The 20,148-nt window shown below is 40.5% G+C and overlaps 2 long non-coding RNA genes across 2 annotated transcripts in view; one reads left to right on the top strand and one right to left on the bottom strand.

Annotated features, from left to right (window-relative positions):
- Positions 1-18,057, top strand: part of LOC111934591 (uncharacterized) — a 129,194-nt gene extending 111,137 nt beyond the window's left edge. The window contains exons 10-12 of the long non-coding RNA XR_015275243.1: positions 7,346-7,482; positions 8,553-8,784; positions 16,583-18,057. This is a non-coding gene — a long non-coding RNA (uncharacterized LOC111934591). The remainder of the gene's footprint in view (positions 1-7,345; positions 7,483-8,552; positions 8,785-16,582) is intronic.
- The window catches only part of LOC111934348 (uncharacterized), a 51,790-nt gene continuing 46,951 nt past the window's right edge, over positions 15,310-20,148 (bottom strand). The window contains exon 6 of the long non-coding RNA XR_015275245.1: positions 15,310-16,465. This is a non-coding gene — a long non-coding RNA (uncharacterized LOC111934348). The remainder of the gene's footprint in view (positions 16,466-20,148) is intronic.

Below are 20,148 nucleotides of genomic sequence, written 5' to 3' on the forward strand. Positions count from 1 at the left end.
CTAGGTGCATAAAGGAGAGGAGGTCATTTGTGCACATGGGATAAAGAGGTATTATGAATTCTAAAGTGTTTGCTTTATTGGGAAAAGCACAGCGAGCAGGAGAGCTCAGGAACATAATGTGTGAATTTTTAATGAATGCTGTGCCATGTGTTTGTGCAGGTTATTTTTTTTTCTACCTGTAGCAGCTTTATTCATTTGGGAGAGTACTGTGTACAAGATATTCTTTAGTAGTGTGCTGGCTACTGTTTAGTTTTAATAAATTAAATCCTTTATATCAATGTAATATTCTTTAGACAAGCAGTTCCAAGACAGATTAGAAATGAACTTAAGGGGATTAAAAGCTTCTCTTGCTAAAAACAATGTTTCAGATGAGAAATCCACTTATTTATGTCACTTTCAGTGGACTACATTTGGCTTTAATATGTTGCTACTGCTAAAGAAAGCAGTGCTTTGCCCATGACTGCAGCCTTTCTGCTCTGCTTTACATACACAGCAATGTTTATTTTCTTCCATACACTAAGTCACTTTGGGAAAGATTGATAGCTTCCCATAAAATTGTGAGAAACCATTTTCTTTTTATTTAGAGAAAACAAAAGATTTAATGAATCTGGCATTTTAAATAGCATCAGTCTCTTTGTAAAATAGGAAACTATGGGAATGGAAGGTATGAGCAGAGAGAAAAATCTGCTCTGATTTTCCCCTTGCTGCACACATTATAGCAGGCTGAAAACAGGAATTGGAAGGTGGTCACTATCTGTGAAATCCTGGACATCCTGGGAACAGCCTGGTCAAGCTGGTGCTAGCTCTGGTCTGTGCAGCAAGCTGAGGGTGAGCTACCAGATCACAAGCTCTTTCCTCTAAGTCATACCAGGTTATCTATTTCTGTATGAAAACTTGTCCTAATGCATGTGGCAACCCCACTGGTGGGTCACTGATACCAACCTGAAATCTCTTGATTTGAAATATTATAAAATATATAGGAATAAAATATGTAATGCATAATAATATACAATATAATAACATATATGTGTGTGTGTGTATAAATCAGTATCTGCTGGGTTTGATGTGCCACCACTCTGCTGTTGGACAGTCTGTGTGGAGGAAACGCTGCCTGTCCATGCCCCAGTACCTGACTCCACTGAGGACAGTCAGCCAGCAGAAATGGGGTGCTTTGTCAACCCAGCAAAGCTGCAGCTGTGCCTCTCTCCAGAGCCTTGTCCTGCTGGATATCTGGCCATGCTCAGATGGCTCTGAGCATTAACAGCAAGTGCCAGGCTCTGGTGGGAGCTTTGCAGTAATCTCCAGCCAAGGCACACAGTACTGACCTGGAGAAGGCTGGCTGCTGCTCAGTGCTCTCACCAGGGAGTTTAACCAGGGCAGGAACCATCTCTGTGGAATAAATGAGGAGGCTCTCCTGAGGGATGAACCATGATAAAATTGAATATTCTGAGTATTTGCACAATTTTAAAACCACATTTCAGCCCTGTAAGAGACAATCCAGCGCTCTAACTTTCCTAGCATCCATGTTTGGTAAATCTGAACTTTCAGTTCTTCTCCCAGACTACACAAAGGAAGTTTTGGGGTTTGCTCCTCACAGCTGAATGCAATGGGAACAAAGAAGGTATTAGGACACCACTGATCTCCCAAAAGGGTGAAAGAAGAAAGAATTCCACTTGAACCTCCTTATGAAGCTGCCAGGAAGGGAAGAAGACTGGAGAACCTTTGAGGATAATCTAGTTTTGGCTTTTCTTAGGTGACTTAGAAGTTTTTGGTCTACAGTAAGGACAGAAGAAACAATCATAAGCAAATGAAAACTAGAAGAAGTGTGTGAATTTAATGTTTTAATTGGAACAAGGCTTTTCAGTCTATTTATTGTTGCCATTTGCATGTGAGACCATGAAACTACAGTGCTTAGTCTTACATGTCAGCTCCAAGAGCTCAGCTGTGGTTTGCAGGTCTGTTATTATTCAATTGCACTGCAGATAGCTTGGACAGAGGGTGAGGTTCCACCCCACAGCACAAAAAGTTTGTCTTGGTAACAGTGTCCCTGACACAGTGCTGGATTTTGTTATTTTAGGCACACCTCCCCCCATCATTACTTTAAAAAGTTTCACAATAATTTCTATTCCATCATGTTTCATTACACAGTAAAGTATTATTTATTTAAATGTTTTTGAAAGTAACTTATTTCCTGGTGCCTGGTTAAAACTAGATCATTTCCCTTAATGCTTTCAAGCCATTTAAACCCCAGGATCTGTGTCCATTTTGGTCACTCTTCAATGGATAGTTAATGCCCTCTTTCCACACCCAGAAGCTGACATTCAGATTGAATTGTACTGCATCTGATCAAGCACAGGGTATGTTTTGAAGGCAAAGCTCAAAGATTAAATTGTGTGACTCCTCTGGTATTGAAAATGGCCCTAAAGTGAGGCTGTGTATTTACCTTGTATTCTTGGGATTGAAGGAGAATAGGCTGGTAAGCAGAAATTAAACAACCATCTTTATTTTTAATTATTTCCTTCTGTTTTGTTTTCTGAAGTTAGATTTCACTCCTTTCCTCCAAACCACATTTTTTTGTAGTCCTAGTATTTATCAGATATCTAAATTCTTATATATCATACATGACAACAAGTTCTGACTGAAATTTCACCACTAGTTTTAGAGTAGAGAGGGCAGAGTGATTTTCTGCACAATAATGATGGTTTCTTCAGTCACTGTAGCCACTATGTGTGCACTGGTCATAGCACCTGAGGATAAAATTTATATACATTGTCACATGGTTTATCTGAAAAAAAAATATATATTGTTCGAGAAAAAAGTATATAATGAGGATCAGGGATAGAATTTCACTGAGAAATGTGGTGTAAAAATGCTTCTCATTTTAAATTAAGCTTTCAATGGCAAGTGCTTGGCTTTCAGCAACTCCTCTGAAACCCTTTTAATTGAAGTTCCATGAAAATCTGGGGAGTTCAGCTCAAGTTCACCTCCCAAACCCATCCTGATTTCATTAAAGATCTGATCTTTCTTTATTTGCCAATAAAATATATATATATAAATGTGTGTGAGTGTGTATCAATCAGTATCTGCTAGATAACTGTTGTTTTGCTTTGTTTTGTGGGTTTTTTATTTTTTTCCCTAAAGGAACAGTTTCCCTTTTCATTATGAAGAATGAACTCTGCTCTCTGCTTGCAATGGGAGTTGGAACGAACAATCCCTGGGAGATCCCTCCCACTCCCCTTGCCCCAGGATGGGATTTGGAGCACACAACACCCTTATTGCTACCTCTGCTGTTTTGTATTCTGCACTGGTTGTGCCAAACTCACCATCATCCCCCCGTGGCCTGGGTAAGGACAGGGGAGGCTCAGGATGGTTCCCTTGGTGCTCATAGCAATGGGAACACCATAATCAGCATCAACGGGGCATTGAGCTTGCCTTGGTCAGGCTCAGGGCATTGCCATGTAATTTCCATGTCACTATTTTCTGTTCTTGTCCTCTAAGACCCAGTAAAGGCTTTGATAACTCTTGCTCAGGGCTCATGTCTGGACAGTGATTTCACCTTTCTGGGCTTTTGGTTAGTTCCTTTTCTGGCTGCAGTGGCTGGATATGCCTGTAACAGCACCAAGGGGCTAAGGCCACGTTTACCATGGCATATTATCTCTTTGCTAAACCAGTAAAACAGTGAGATGTCTTTAAAAATTATATCTATATACCAGAGGTTTTCAGCTTGGCTATAGAGTCCTTTCAAAGCCATGAGGTTGGAGAGATTCATTTTGCCCCTTCTGGGCAGAAAACAGCATTCCCATTTCCTTCCACGTCAATTCTGTTATGTAGATTCCCTTGGGACTGAGAGGAAGGGTCCCTGGGAATTCCTGCTGTTCCTGCTTTTATTTTGTGTGAGACTCCAGATGAAAATGTGTTGAAAACAGTGTAAATCCTGAGTTCCCCAAGGCAGAGAGTTGTGATATACTCAAGCCCTGTGTCAGTCCACAGTGTAGCAGCATGCCAATGACTCTTCCATTAGATATCACTTGGGTACCCATTTCTCAGTTTCATCCCACTCCTGGAGAAATAATTGCTGTCAGGTCTTTTTATTTTAATCAATTATTTTATTCTATTACTATTGCAACTGCTACCTGTTCCACAAGGCTCCTCACAAGCTCTGCACGTTGCTATCTGCAGTTTCTGTGAATCAGATCTCAGTGTTTCTGATCAGGGTCCAGCTGGAACCACACATCTTTTGTTCATGTACTTGATATACTCAAAATGCACTAAATGACAGTTTATAATATCATTATCAACAGTTAAAGACATTATAACTTCAAGAAATGGAAAGAAAGTGCAGCCATATGTGGAAATGCTTTATTTTGTGCACTTTTAACCCTCATGATAGTTTAGCTGAAAAAATGGGGATAGCAATGAGAAGCAGGGAGAAAATCGTATGTCTGCAAAATCATTTTTCAGCTTTCTGTCCACTGCTGTCATGAAAGAGCACTGAGCTATTTGGATGGTAAATAACAACCAAGGACTAATTTATTTTTCTTCATAAAATTATTTCTAGAATTGGATTCAAATGTGTTCCTTATTACATGGTTTGATAATTCAGTGATGCTTTCCCCCCATAACATACGAGCTGATTTAAACCTTCACTCCAAACAGCCTCGGGCTTATTAAGAACAGTGTGGACTGAGTATGGATTAGGTTTAAAAGTAATAAAAAAGTAGACCTGTTGGTTAGGTGAAAAATTCACTATCAGATTCCTGAGTGCAGCTTTCTTTTCATGTGCAAACTGCATTAAATGAGGCATTTAATTCAACAAATCCATAGTTCTGATCCACCAGAAATAGAGACTGGGTTAGTTCAATTTGTAACAAACGATCTCCATATGATCAAAGTCCTGAGAGCTGATTCCAACATACTGCTTAAATTAGTCTAACACCGAAGTGTTTGGCTCTGGGACAATATTTGGAATGTCTTACCAGAAGAAAAATTCCTCTGCACACATGGTTCCAATATCTGGGAATGCCAACCTTGCTTTTTAATGGGCTGACAGGGAGCCTCCGTGCTAACTTTCTGACTCCAAAAAGTTCTTGTGCTGTCACCCGCAAACCAGCTTGGATAATTTTTCCTTGGCTTCCTTATTAAAGCCTGAATGAAGGGATTGTGTGGCTTTCTTAATGTCACTTGGTCTGCTTGCCATAAATTCAAGCACTCATGATGAAAGCTCCACTTATATTTTGCTGGGAAATGGAATCAAGGAGAATGCACCCTCGTTCACAATAAATAACTGAAGCTGAGTTATTAAGTGTATTTCATATACCGGTGCCTTATTACATCAGCAGTTTAGATAATGGCTTCTTAAAAATATTCCTCTGCTGAAATGTATGACGAGCGAGTTGCACAGAGGATCCCAACGCATGGAACCAAACCAGCAGGCCAGAGCAATAACTTAGGACTGTATTAACAAATATCAAATATTTACATTTTTACATGCTGCTGTCTGTTTTGATTAAGCAACCATAGCAATAACAGCAGTCAGCAGCGAGGGCCGTATTTGCTCGGTTCCTGCCAGGGAATTCTCAGCTGGGATTGTTTGTTTGCTTTGTGCAGTGAAGACTCGAGCTGTTTACACTGTAGCTCCAGTTTTAGAGAGTGCTAATTATGCTCTACTGCTGAACCCCCTCTCCTTCTCAGAATCTGCTGTTCTGCAAAAACACTTTACACTGGTCTCGAGGAAAGCAATCTGACTCACGGCAGGCAACAAAGGGTGCCCCAGTGCCTTATAACTTTTTCTTTTAATGTGGTGAGTGTCTCTAAATGGAAGTTCATGCCTTTAACCCTGCTTGCTTTTCCTTTCCTTTATTTGTTAAATTTTATTTTTTTTTAAAGAATGGACAACAGTTTCAAATTCCTTGGCTGAATTTCCTCTCACAATTTTACTCCTCTTTATGGAACTTCTTAATGTGCAATGGGCTGATGTAATTCAGCTGGAGGGGTGTGTAGCATCCATATCTCTATGTACATTAAGCATGCATATCATTCTTTACCTTTTCCCCCTTTATTATATGTGCAGTGGGATGTAACAAATTGACACTCACCCAGGAACAGGCAGAGCTGACAGTGAGTAAATGCCCCGATTAGCTTGGCATTGTTATAACTTTTCAGTTCCCTCCTGATTAGCTAAAATATGTGTTGCATGGCTATGACACTGTTTTTAAATCTGTGCTAAGCATTGCTCGATACTTTATGGGTGAAGGAGGCAGGATGAAAGATGAAAGGCTGGCACTCAGAAATTTAGCAAAACCAATTCAGTTCCCATGTTTTCATGGTAACTGTGCTGAACAGGTGGCTAAGTAAGCCAATTAAACAGACTTTAAGAACAAATTATGATAGTAATTCATTGTCTGGGATCATTGAAATGCATTGTGTGGAATCCGTTCCCTAGAGCTGCCTGAATAATGAAAATCTATTTTTGTATAATTTTATTGTTTTCCTACCACCATGAAATGTTCAAAGGATTTTACCTTATTATTATTATTATTATTATTATTATTATTATTATTATTATTATTTTAAATCTTGGGGGTGGATGAAGGGGAAAGGACAGAGGACTTTTTCCAGAATTTTTAGAAACAGGTGTGATTCAATTAAAAATTCCAAATTACTAACGATTAAGAACAAACAAAACAAGAGTTTGCTAATGAAATATTTTAATTGTTTTAGAAAAAGTATTTTTTATTATTTGTTGAAAACCTTCAATAGTTTCATAGACAAGAATGAGCTCAATGGGTGCAAAGTCCTTCTGACATAAATAGTTTGATTAAAAAAGTGCCTGGCAAAGGCCAGTGAAGAAAGGGTGGAACATGAGAGGTGCCAGTTATGAACCTTTATATAATATAAAGATTATGAACCTTTTATCTCCAGTGGAGTGCTCCAGAGATGTAGGGGCTTCGGTATTTGGGAATGATTGTCCAAGGATGGGGAAGACAATGCTCCAAACCATGTGTGTGAGCTGATTCAGCCCTCTCAGCACCAGCTCTTTCCCCTCATTGGCAAAGTTTCAAAGCTAACACAGGCCCTGACAACTTTGGGGCTGTAAGCAGTAGTCTCCAGTGTTCCAGATCATCTCTTCTTCATGGCCTGGCTCAGTGATACTCTGGCATTGATTAAAATATGTGTCAAAGACTGAGAGACAACACTCTACATGTCTATAGCTATATACACAATATATAATATGTATTTACAAACTATATTATGTATATAGGTATAAATATATAATGTTTATATAAAGAAGAGGACAATAGTAAATTTCTGCTTTTTGTTTTTATTATTTTTTTTTTATTTTGAGGTCTGAGGTAGAGAAAGGTTCTCTGGAATGGTCTCAGGCCACTGTACAGCAACAGTTCTGAGTGGCCACATAGTGCTGCATTTGAACCCCTGACCCAGGAACAAAATGAATTACGTGTAGACTGAAGTATGGAGATGGTGAGTGACAGAAGAATAGCACTCAGAAACAGTGTTCAAGAGATTCTGTATTCATTTAAGTAGTGTAACTGTTTAGCCAATTTATTCATTCGACAAGTTCCTTTCTAACCACCCTAATTCACCATTTAGCCTAAGATGGCCTTCATTACTTTATTAGATATTCATCTGAAGAGATTTTAGCATAAATACAGTTCCAGAGAGGATTACCACCCAGGGAATCTATTCTTTTAACCTACTTATTCAGCTATCAAGCATTTGTTGAAAAGGACTTGTATTTACTTAGTCTCTTAATGAAGTCTAGAAAAGCTTTTCTGCAAAGGGAATATTGTTTTGTCAAAATTAGCTTACTTAAATATCTTTCAAAGCAGTCTGAGAACAAAGATTTCAAAGCCACAGCTTCAGCCCAATATTTACTTTTTACACTGTACAGTAGTTTAGACTTGCCAGAAAAAGTGCACTTGTGCTTTTTTGTTTTGTTTTGTTTAAATTTCTCTGCTTCTAGTTGTGAGATATATATGTCATTTCTAGGGGTATGGAACTAATTGAGGAATATGTCCTGCCCTTGTTGAGGTGAACAGGGCAGATAAATAAAAACTCCATTGGACATAAATCTCCTCCACCAACATCAAAGAAACAGGATCCTGCTAAGTGTATTTGTATAATGCAGTAATTTATGCAAAAAGCAGCTTTTGTCAGCAATGCAACAAAGCAGCTTTGATAAATGTCCCCTAATTTATTGTCATGTATCTCAAATCAAAGTAAAACATTTACAGCCTGCATACTGAAGGAACCCAGGCCCAGGGTACTTAAAGGGTTTCTCTCCCTTTCCATCTCTCCCCCCCTTTTTTTAAAAAAAAAAAAGTACAAAAAGCTAAGTTGGGCAAAAGGTTAAAAAGGATCTGTTTTGAATGCTAAGTACTTTATACAAATTATGGGCAAAAAATAATAACAAATCTACTTAAAGAATGACAGAAAAGCCTGTACAAATTCAGATTAAAAAATCCGCTTAGCTTTTCTCTTATGGGTGGTGTCTGACAAATCATAATGGGGGCACTAAATGTGTTTTACAGGGACAATTCCAGTTTCTCACGTTTCAAAGGAATAAAGCAGTGACTGTAGACAGTGGTTGCTTGGAGCTAGCTCTTCTCTTCCCAGCTTGCCTATGGATTCTCCTGAGCAGCCATCTTTCAGATGCATGGCACATTCTGGAAACCAGCTCAAGTGTAAAATTTTGGGAAGAGCCTTTATTGCTGACTTCAGACAGGAAAATCACACCCTGGAAAAGGCCAAGAGTGCTAGCAGGTCTGTTCCCACTAAAGGGCTGATGGTACTTGCGTGGTGCAGAAACATGTTGAATTTTCTCTCTACTTCCTGAGAGAATTATTAGACTGGCTGGTTTGATAAATTCAGGCAGATTGCTTTGACTTTCAATGCACAAAAGTTGTACAAAGTTGTTTATATATATATATATATATATATATATATATATATATATATATATATATAAATATTTTGAATATTTATATCTGGGTACAGGGTGCCCAGAGAATCTGTGGCTGCCCCACCCCTGGAAGTGTTCAAGGTCAGGTAGGATGGGGCTTTGAGCAACCTGGAGTAGTGGAAGGTGTCCCTGCTCATAGCAGGGGCTTTGGGACTAGGTGATCTTTAAGTTCCCTTCCAACCCAGGCCATTCAGTGATTGTGTGGCTGTTGGGGCTGCACATGATGTGCTGATGGTGTGGGTGGCGCTGGCAGCACATCCTGACATGGGTGAGCCCACGGGAGCTGCTGCACCCACGGCCAGCAGTTCACCCTGTCACCCCTCTGCTCATCCCCAGCCAGATGCTCTACCTCCAGCTCAGCACTGAAGTCCACAGGGCCCTCTCTGAGGAGATGAGAAGAGAAAAATCAGTGTCAGGCATGCTCTTCATCCTGCAGAGCTGCTGCTGGGGGTGCAGGGGCTGGACCAGGGAAGGGCTGAAATCAGCTGGCTGGAGGGGCACCATCCCATCAGTTCACCCAGATCAGCCTATCAATCAGATGGTGAAGGAAAACTACGTGGGCTTTTCACTCACCCACAATGTCTTTCAGTTAAAAAGACCAAATGTGATACGGCTCCTCCTTAAGCCCCTTTGATATTTAGAGAGTGAAAAATTAAGTTTTGTTTCAGCTGAGATCTAGCACAGCTCCACATGTCAGTTTGCTTCAGCAAATAGGCAGCATTTCTATGTTTTTTACTTAGAAACCTCTGTTTATAATAAAACAAACATACAGCTTCAGGAGTATAATATCCTTTGAGTGGAGTGTTTTCAAAGGGTTTTACAACCCATCTGGAAGACTGACTCTAACCATTAGGCCTGTTCTTGGAGCAAATGCCTTATTCACACAGATAGTAGAATGGTTCTGGCATTGCAAGCCAGAGGAATGAAACGCTGGAAAGCCAGGCCTGCTGCACCATAAAACAGAGACTTGGAGTTCACTGAGAAAGTGAAAAGGAACTGTTGTTAAAAAGCCCCCAGTTTTCATTTTCTTTGTATAAAAGTTCTGCCTGCTGGGAATGAGTCTGCCTCTCCCAGCACAAGCTTGCCTCTTGGAAGAGCATAAGTCATCTGTGCTACAGAGCAATTAATTCTAATTTCTTATGCATGTCTCTCTTTGTTGCTGTTGCCATTAACACATATTAAGATTATAAGTTAATATATAATGATTTGAGTTAATATCCTAATTGCTAAGTGTATAATTAAAACTTTGTATAAGTATTTTGCAGGTATAGTCAATGAAGCGAGAGCTTTCATGTCAAAAGTGTCAAAAAAGGAGCTTAGCAGAGTTGTACACCATTCAAATGTGTAAAGCTCAAGGAGATGTGTCCAGGAACAGGATTTTAAAGAACAACCTCTTCTCCCAAAACACACAATTAACCCCATGGAAGAGTCCATTATCACCAGAGGGTCAAACAGAATGTGGCACATTTATGCAGACAGATAGCCACGCTCTGTATTTGTTATGGTGTGATCCAGAGCCTGATTTATCACCTGGCAATTCACCTGATCACCTCACACTCCTCACCATCCCTGCTGGGACTTAAGCTGCTCAGCTCATGCCCCATACATGCACAACCTTCAGTGCCCAGTGAGCTCTGCACAGGAGATCTGATGGGGCTCTTTGGTTAGAATATCTGATCAGCATGCATGTAAATTAGTGGGGTCAAAGAAAAACTCTTACAATTCAATTTAAAATTAAATTTGGGTTTGGAAGAAAAGAGGCATGGTCAGCAGAATTCTTTAGCAGGTATTTAATTTTAAAGTACATTATCCTGCATATACTGGTGGACTGCCCAGGTGCTGATGTTCTCCCCTGACATGGAGGCAAGTGGTGGCTGCACCAAAGGGGACTGACATTCTCTTGTCAATGTACACTGCCTCTTGCTTTTAAAATGTGCTTTTTTGTCTTGCTTGTTACAGAAGTAAACTTTGCATTTCTAGCAGGCTCAGTGTGCCTGAGCCCTCAGCCATGGCCCCGTCCTGCCCTGAGTGCTGCAGACCTATTGGGCTGTGCTGCTTTACGCTTCATCCTCAGGAGAGGGGGATGCTGGGGTGCCACCAGAAGCTTCTATGGTTTGGATTTTGAATGGCAAAAAGGAGTCTTAACACTGACCCTGTGAAAGCAGAAATCTTCCTTTAATATACTATTTCCCTAACTTTTTGAGTAAGCAAAATCAAGAAACCTCCCCCGTCCCGTGCTTCTTTTTCACACTGATAAAAGATTTCCAGACCTGGACCAGTCAGCAACCACTCACACTCTCCTTCTCCTTGGTACACCAAGAAAAAGGCAAATTAGAATTTTTACATTACTTCCCAGCATTCCAGTGAGTCAAATGTGTTTCACACAGTTAAATTAGCAGCAAAACCTGAAATACAAATCTATATATTAACCAGAGGAGCTGCAGGTTATCCATTCAGCAGGAAAAGCCTCCCCAAGGTGTGCTGTGCAGCGGTGGCACAGGTGTGTCACACCTGGGTGACAGAAGGGACATGGGTGCCACGGGCTGGCAGCTGCAGGACCCTGCCTGCACCACCCACGGCCTGGGCAGAGCCACTTAAAATAATGTCAGTGCTTTGTATTGACTGGAGTTTGGGAAGAAATTTTATCCCAATACTTTCAAAGCAGAGACAGCTGTGAGTAGCTGTTAAATAGACACAAACTAGAGCTCAGTCCAAAATATGCATGCTCAACACAGTGCCTTAGATATAACTTGTGCTACAAGACCACAAAAATGAAGAAACAAAAACATATTAATTATTTGAAATAGAAACACTCCCTTTTTAAAGGCAGGCACCCTTTTTAGATGTCTTGAGTGTCACATTGATTTTTTAAATCTCTGAAGTCCCTTTATCTCAGTGCACTTATTTTATGAGAGTTACATTTTGACACATGGTTCTGGTTTATCATGTAATGCTTCAATAAGTAAATGCAAATTATCACTAATGATATTTTTAATTTGAAACATGACTTGACCAAAATTAAACTTTTCAAGCAAATAATTTGAAAGGGTTTTTTTTAAAGTTTGTCTTATTTCACAGATTAGTTTCAGTGTCTGACACACAAATTTTAAAGAAATTCTCATTTAATGTGAGTAGGACAAATAAAAAAATCCAACAAAACCAACACCCCCATACACCCCCAGTCTTGAATGTGTCATTAAAACCACATGGATTTTAAATTCTTGTTCTTATACAGAAAATTACATTAACAGATTTTGACCCCAAGACTAAGCCAAATTGCATGTGTTACAGGCCCAGCATCTCTGCTCTGATCCACAGGGCTGCTCCTGCATACTTAATAAATGCAGCCTACTGATGTAATAGCATCCTGCATATGTCTCATATTAAGGGTATTTTCCTAATAGTAATAGCATTATAAACCTGCCTACTTTGCTATTGAGTTACCCTATTTAGGATAATTTGCACAGAAAGACTGTGCCTGAGCATGTGAACAAGCATATCATTTTATAACACTTAACATAAAACTTAACACTTATCAAAATCAAAGCAAGCTGCCAGTTTGATTCTAGAACCAGTATTTTTCCGTTAAAAAAAAAAATCAGTTGTGTTCCTTGAATAATTTATTATCTGTATTTTTGTTTGATTTTCCACATGGAATTGATGAAGAAAAAGTACTTTTTTTTCTAAAGAAAGTTTGGAAGAGTGAAAATTCACACATGGAAAACAAATGAGCATCGGGAAGCACTCCTCATAGCTAATGGCTACTTGGTATGTCGCCAGAATTCATATGGATCCTTAAAATCAAGTAAATTATGCCCGCAGTGATAGCTCCCTTTGCTGGAGTCCCACAACAACCACCAAATGGTGGAGCGAAGATGAACTGCCAAGTTTCATTTTTCACCTCCCGATTCCTTTCAATTAAGTAGGTTTGTTTGCTGCAGAAGGGCCTATGCATATTTTATGGTGCCAGCCCCCGTCTCAGGTGCGCTCGCAGCCGCCGTGCCCGGGCACGCGTGTCCTCACGCCAGCCCCGCTCCCACTCCCACTCCCGTCCTGTCCTCCCCTCCTGCAGCCACCGTGTCGAGGCAAAATTCAGAGAGGAATGGCAGCAGGGAGAGCACTCCGACATGTGCATCTTCTTTAAACAGCCCGCTAAAGCAAAATGGAGAGAATGGCAGTTTTCGCAGGAATGTGTAAAAAAGATGAGTTACTCTCCTGCTCTCTTCTTGTGATAAGAGATCACACACTTTAAATGCCTTATTGAACTCAAGGTTAAGGAACCTGCCACTCATCCCACAACAGATTAAATAACTGGTGAATTATGTGCTAGAAAAATTAGGATGGATTACACAAATATCTGTTAAGGCTATGATAAATATTTATAAACAATCTTCCTTGCAGAACATGTCTCTGTCATTCATTTCACTGCAATGAAAAACCTCGAACAATGGAACTAATGACTACATTGTTCCAAAGTTAAGTAGTATATCTAATAAGGAAAATAATCAAATGAGCCAAATTCTTTATGAACACAACAGTGAAGCAATTAAAATAAATGTGATTTTCCAGATCAAAACTTCTGGCTGTTAATTGCTATATGGCACCTATCCTAGTCATATGAGTTTCCCTTGCAGCTGTTTTTATTTCATGATACATTTTGAAATCCCAGGAGCCTAGTCCTGGGATCTGCCATACAGACAGTTAGCCTGAAAACCAGGATGCTTATCAAGTGTTTATAATCTGGGTAGATGAACTCTCAAGACAGACCTCTGAGAACAAGCACTTTCTTGCCATTTGCATTTTGTTTGCAATGTGTTTCCAATGAAGATAATTTATTGATGCACACTTGTGGGGCTGGAGCACATGGGTTCTGTGCCATATGCAGGCAGCAGAGGATGAGGCATGGGGAGCAGGAGGTGTTCCTGCCTCCCACATGCCTGGGGCTGAGGCCCCCACAGAAAATATGGTGTGGGGGCTATGATGCACTAAATACAGACACAATTCTCTCTATCTGATGGCTTCTCCTGGGTTTATTTTTTTGCAGTCTCTGGCATTTATGGGTGTCCAGGTTGAGGAGCAATGGGACAGGAGGGCTGCAGCCACTGCAGGGGCAATGAGCCTATTTAACATCCAACACATGACCCCCTGAGCTGGAGCACACGTGGAAACCTGGCAGAGTCCAGCCAGCTTATTCAAAGCTGCGTTTCAGTATCTGTGGGTTATTAATGAGATTAAAGAACTCAGTTACAGGGAATGACAAATGCAGTTTGTCCAACATTAAGCAGATATTGGCATCCTGAGGTGCATCTCAGGAGTCAATGAGCTCAGCTATTGAACAAGTTAAAGCCATGAGCAATATGATATTGATTAGACAATGGGTATTGCATTTATCCACATAGTTTTATTGGGTGAGGCTCCATGCAATGTGTTTTTATTTGGGAAACTTAAGGAAAAGAATTAAAAATGTTGTAAGAAGAGCCTAGCAGCCTTTGTGCTTTTCTTTTTAAAGGCTACAGATGTCTTGTCTTCCTTCTTTAAAACTGTATATACTCCATCCCCACCTTCCAAAAGACCAAGGGTAATAATAATAACAATAACAATAATAATAGATTATTCTGGAATTTTTCTACATGCCTCAGGAGAACTTTAATATTTTCTAGGAAGTATTTTCTAACAACAGGCCCCTCTTCTACTGTTTCTATTACCCTGCTTGTATTGCCAGTGCTGCTGGGGCCAAGTTGAAATGGTGTCTTTAAATGTGAGGCCTTTGCCGTAGAAAACACTTCTTTTTCTAACCAAAACCTCATAGCGTTTAGCTATCCTTTACAGTCTGCAATTTCCTCTGCTCTGTGCAATTCCTGCTTTACCCTTGCCATTTCCAAGCAGTGCCACTGCCAGCATTTAGTTTTGCTTTGCAGGTAATAGGAGTTGGTTAAAACCTGAGCTTTAACTGGAGTTAGGCTCACTTTCTGTGGTGCTGGACAGTGTGCATGGTGCCAGTGTGGGTTCAGCTGTTCCCTGGGTGCCTCTTGGGCCATGTCTCACAAACTGCCCAGCCAGGCTGGGCAGCACCAGGGCTCTCTCACCTCTCTGGAATATGCTTAGGTCAGGATCCCAGGTAGTCTCAAACCCTGACTAAAACACTTCTGTCATGGAGGCCAATGGGACACTTCAGTTGTTAATCTTTACATTCTTACTTCTGGATCCTGACTTGATGAGCTCACCCATGACCCTCTGGGGGAGGAGAAGCAGAGATATAGCATCCCTGGAGAAAATGTCCTCTTTTGCTCTTTTTCCCATCATTTGCATACCCTTTCTCTGAGGGCTTTTCTTTTTCTTTTTTTTGTTTTCTTTTAATCCCACAGCACTATCATGTTTGCCAGCCCCAACATCACGTTCCTCTCTTTCATCAGAAGACTGACTCATAGCATCTTTCAATTTGGAATCAGTTTGTTGTTTTTTTTTTTCCTGTGGGACTTTGGCCCAAATAACACAACACACAAAGCATCTGCCCAGACTTGACACTCAGCGAGGCATCGCCCAGCATGGGGGTGAACCAAGACCCATATTTTCACCATCTTTTTGCTCCTGGGAATCTTTCTGTACCAAGACTATCGTACCTGAGTTTACGTGTGGCAATCTAGCATTTCCCCTCCCTTCATGGGTGACTGCTGCTTTCTCTCTCTCCAGGCCTCTGAGCATGGAACTGTTAATTCTTTTTCTCCAGCCTGATCCATGCCCAGTGCTCCAGCGCTGCTGCCAGCTCTGGTTCCAGTTTGTAAAGCCGCTTCTCACAGCTACTGCTGCTCCCTCTGCTCTTGAACCTGATGCTTTCCACCTCCAGGCTCTGCAAGGAGAGGCATGAGGCAGGATGTGTGGAGTGCCTGGAGGAGTGGGTGAACAGCTTCTGGACCCACATTCAGAGCAGCTTCCCCATCTGCACCACGTCCTGGGAATACAAAATGGCACCGAGTTGTACTTCTGCTCATTAGATGTGGGCAAACTTGGCTAGAACACAAGTGCAAAAGCTCATCTTTCTTCAGCTGCTTGTAATTCATGCTTGAGCAAGAACATTATTTGGGGCTTAAGTCAGATTCCTCTAAGTAGGTCACAATTCTTCTTCTAGACACAAATTCCTGCCTCTGACTTCTCAGAAACACGGATTCTCAGCCTCTCCTGATTTGTGTAACACCTCAGGTGCCCTCTTATCATATTTATCAGCTCATCAAATGAATCCACAAAACAGTTACTAACTTGCTGCCTGATAGGGCTCAGACTTGGAAAAGTTCCTCTGCTTTGGTTGGCAGCCATTTCTCTGGCTCATTTGCATGGCTGATTTTTCCCACTTTAATGATGCTTTACTGTTAGCCCTGTAGCCAGGTAAAATGATAGAACCTGCATTTCCTGTGGTCAGTGCATCAATGAGAGGGCAAGAAGCTGCAGAAAGAGCCAGGAAGTTCCAGTCCATATGGGGCTTGCTCTCTGAAACAGATTCAATGCAGTCAATGCTATAAAACAGAATTTATTTTAGTGGTATAGAGACTGATTCCCCAAATCATGACAACATGTGTTAGACATTATTCTAATTCTTTTGTACAGCACTATGAGCATCTCGGACACACCCAATGCTACAAGGAGATAAAAGAATGCAATGAGACACAGACTAGAATAGAAGACACTACAGCAGAACACAATATAATGCAATACAAGGATGGCACATTGTGTACAAGGACTGTCGGTATGCATTTAAGACGTTTCTGCAAGAGAGTTCTACAGAGAGCTTGACCTGCTGTTGTTGAAAATTGTAGTGGATTTCTTGTTTCAAGTTAAAAGAAAGATAGAAAGAGAGAGGTTTTAGCAGAGACGTTTTAGTCCCTAGAAGATAAATCTCACCTTTAAAAATAATAATGTGACGTATGAGCCATTGAAGCACTGTATGTCACACTAGAGGTGTGGAGGTGGAGACTTGCAGGTAAATATGGTTTTAACCAAAGTTGTCTGGCCAGGGGAGACTATCCATGGGGGTGAAGAGCTCTCATTAGAAGTCATATATTTGGACATTTATCTGCATCACGGTCCCAGATGTTTTTTATTCTTTGATTGCCACCTTGGTGTGCAGTGGTAAAATGCTGGCGCTGGATCACAGACTCGTTTCTGTGGTCACCTTTGTACCACCAAAATGTGCTGGAGTGTCATTTTACAATGGAATACAGGATGTCCACTGGCTTTTATGTTTTATTTTTTGCTTCTGTGAAGTTAATTTTCACTTCCTCTTCTGAAAACAAACAAAATGTTAAATGTCTAAAACTGAATAGGTTGTTGGAAAAGCCGAATGGGAAGATTGAGCACGTGAACTTCTGCGAAGCAAACGCCTTTGTTTCCAAACAGTCTACTGATAGAAAATATTTGACATTTTCCTTCCACAGGGGCGTTAACAATTATAATTTGCTAGTACATACATTGTGAGTACTTTCAGATTTTGAACAGAACATCTGTTGGTCAAAGATGAAAAAAAACCTTGAAAAAAAATAATCTCTTTTTCCAGGGTTACGAATCTAACAGCATCACAAATTATCTCTAGGAAAACATTTCAAAAGCCTGAACTTGCACTTATGGAAAAAGGAACACAGATAGAGGAAACAGATAAATATGCGTTGTGTTAGTAGGCTTTGTTTTCTGAAATGATATATTGTTCCGGAGAAGCAGTTAACAAACAAATTACTGTCTGTGTCCAATACAGCCAGATCTTTGGTTCCACAGAACAGATGTTGAGGTGAAGCAGATTAAAGCTTAATTCACAATAGGGCTGTACCACAGGAAAGGTGCCCTAAGTTTATCTATTGTTAAATAATATAATTTATCGTCTTAGAGGGCTACAGAGCAATTTCTGTTCCTTTTCTACTTTTTGAACAAAGATTTATAACATAGATAATCCCCAATTTTAGATATTTGCTGCAGGTTATATTTGAAAGAATTTCCCAAAAGACTGATAACCCCTTTTTTCCCCTTAACCACAGTCAAACCAGCGAACTAATATGATGCCTGCTTCAAATAAATGTATTTGCTGCCTCTGTGCATGATAAGTTTTCATTTAGTCTATGATCAGCTGACAGTATGCAAGTTTGCAGATACCAGTAATTGAATACAGATAACCTTGGTTGTTGACCTATGCAGAGCCATGACTGTCTAGTTTCCATTGTTTCTGTTTTTGCTAGTTGACACAAAACTGATGTGGGCTGAATTTATATATTAGCCCTCCATTATAGTGGGAATTGCTTATCGTTATGGATGGATATTGCAAGAAGTTTCTATTTATTTAACCTAATAAGAAGGAAAAAAGGAAAGTGATTGGGCCAACTCAGGAACAAATTTAACCCTTAGCAACCTGGTAGTTTCTGCATAGATAGCAGCGCATGGAAAGGACATCTGTCTTGTTTCCATTTTTTAACAAATTGTTTTTCTTTTTGGTTGGAGGGATTTAATTTTTTTTGCTAGCAAACAATGCCATGAAATATTGAAAAACTGTTTGAAGTTGAGGATTGCATAGGAGCCAAGCAGTGCTGGATATCCAAATCCTCTTGGCTTCTGATAGCAGTAGACAGCTAATTCTCCTAGACCTCATTGAGTGCCCAGTCTGAAAAGACTAAAAGGTAGAGTTTGCCAAGGGATGAAGAGGACAGTGGCACCCTGTGAGAGCTGCCTGCTAAACACAGCATGGGCTTCAAATCACATCCCAGAAGCTGCTCCTCTGCAGGTTGCTGCTGTCTCTTCCTTGTGTACATTGCATCCAGGATGAGACTCCTTTGGTTGTTTGCAAGGGCTGTGACAAGCTTGGTTTGCATTTCACCCTGGCTGTGATTAGTTGTGTTTCCAGCTACCTATGAACTTATTCAGATCCAGAATGAGAATCCAGGCTTGCAAATACAGTGATTCTTGTAACCTCCTGACTTGGAAAGTAAACTGCAGCAGCCTGGGAATGAGTGACCCACTGGCTGCAGGAGGGCAGCAACAAAAAGAGAGCATCTGTTTTTTTCTTCAGCTATTAAAATGATGGTCAAACTCCCGCCAAACTGACTTTGATGGAAAAATGTCAAGGCAACTGGTTGCCTGGTGTGGGTGGAATTATGGACAGCTTTTTTCCCCACCTGAGAGGAACAGAAGAAATCCTGCCTGAAGTGCCAGTGGAGAGGCCACTGGACATTTCAGAAAAGTGTTCATTAACTGTGGGCTCATGACCAGGTTATTGAGCCCCTGCAGAGGTTTTATGTACCAGCTATTCAGGCCTTGCTAATGTTATGCATCAGGACTCATATGAGGTTTGTTCAAGACCATGAATGCAAAATGGCCAGCTTGAATTCTGATCACTTTGTGGTACACAGTAAAGCACATGGAAATGTGATACTGCTGCTCACATTGAAATCTCTGCTTTTAGTCCTTTTCAGAGCAGCAAGAGAGAGTAACATGAAGTCCCACTATGGCTGAATTCTGTTTTTGTTAAACTGAGGTGTCAATCAAGTCAGTTAAACTGAGATAGTTTTTCAAAATGGCTCTCAACCCCTCTTGTAAGTGGTTTTCTTTGCAAATAGTTTTAAAATTCTAGGGAGCCATGAAAAGGGAATTTTAAACATCCTTTTTTTTGGCAAGCTTTTTGAACCATGTCACCCACTGATGGATCTTAGTTTGGCTGTGAAGATGGACACTAGGAAGTTGTGGGTATGCAGTGCCCAGTTAAGGTATCACATTCCTTTTCTGTATGTATTTAAGGATGAGAAGTACTGAGAAATATCAAATACCTCAATGAATAAACCTCTTACTTCTGGAAAGCAATTTTATTTTCCTCATCCCCTGCCCCCACACACTGCTGCTTTCAAGGAGTAATGAGCGCAAGGTCAACACAGTGTTTTTACAGGCATTTGCTTTCTTTGGGGATCCAAGACCCAGGAAAAAGAAAATTAAATCACCTCCTAGAGCACAGGGATATTTGTTTCCTTGAAGTAAATCAAGCCATGCTGCCAAACAATGATTACAGACCCATTAATAGGTTAATCATGATAACTGCAATGGTGTCATGGCACCTTACTCTCAGTAGCTCTGTCAACATCTTTGTCAAGTTGCGGGTTTGAAATGGTGTTCATTACTCTCCCACAATGAGTAAAATGTTTTCA

The sequence above is a fragment of the Cyanistes caeruleus genome, chromosome 12 (assembly GCF_971803275.1).
Source record: "Cyanistes caeruleus chromosome 12, bCyaCae1.hap1.1, whole genome shotgun sequence".
In the NCBI taxonomy this organism is placed as follows: domain Eukaryota; kingdom Metazoa; phylum Chordata; class Aves; order Passeriformes; family Paridae; genus Cyanistes; species Cyanistes caeruleus.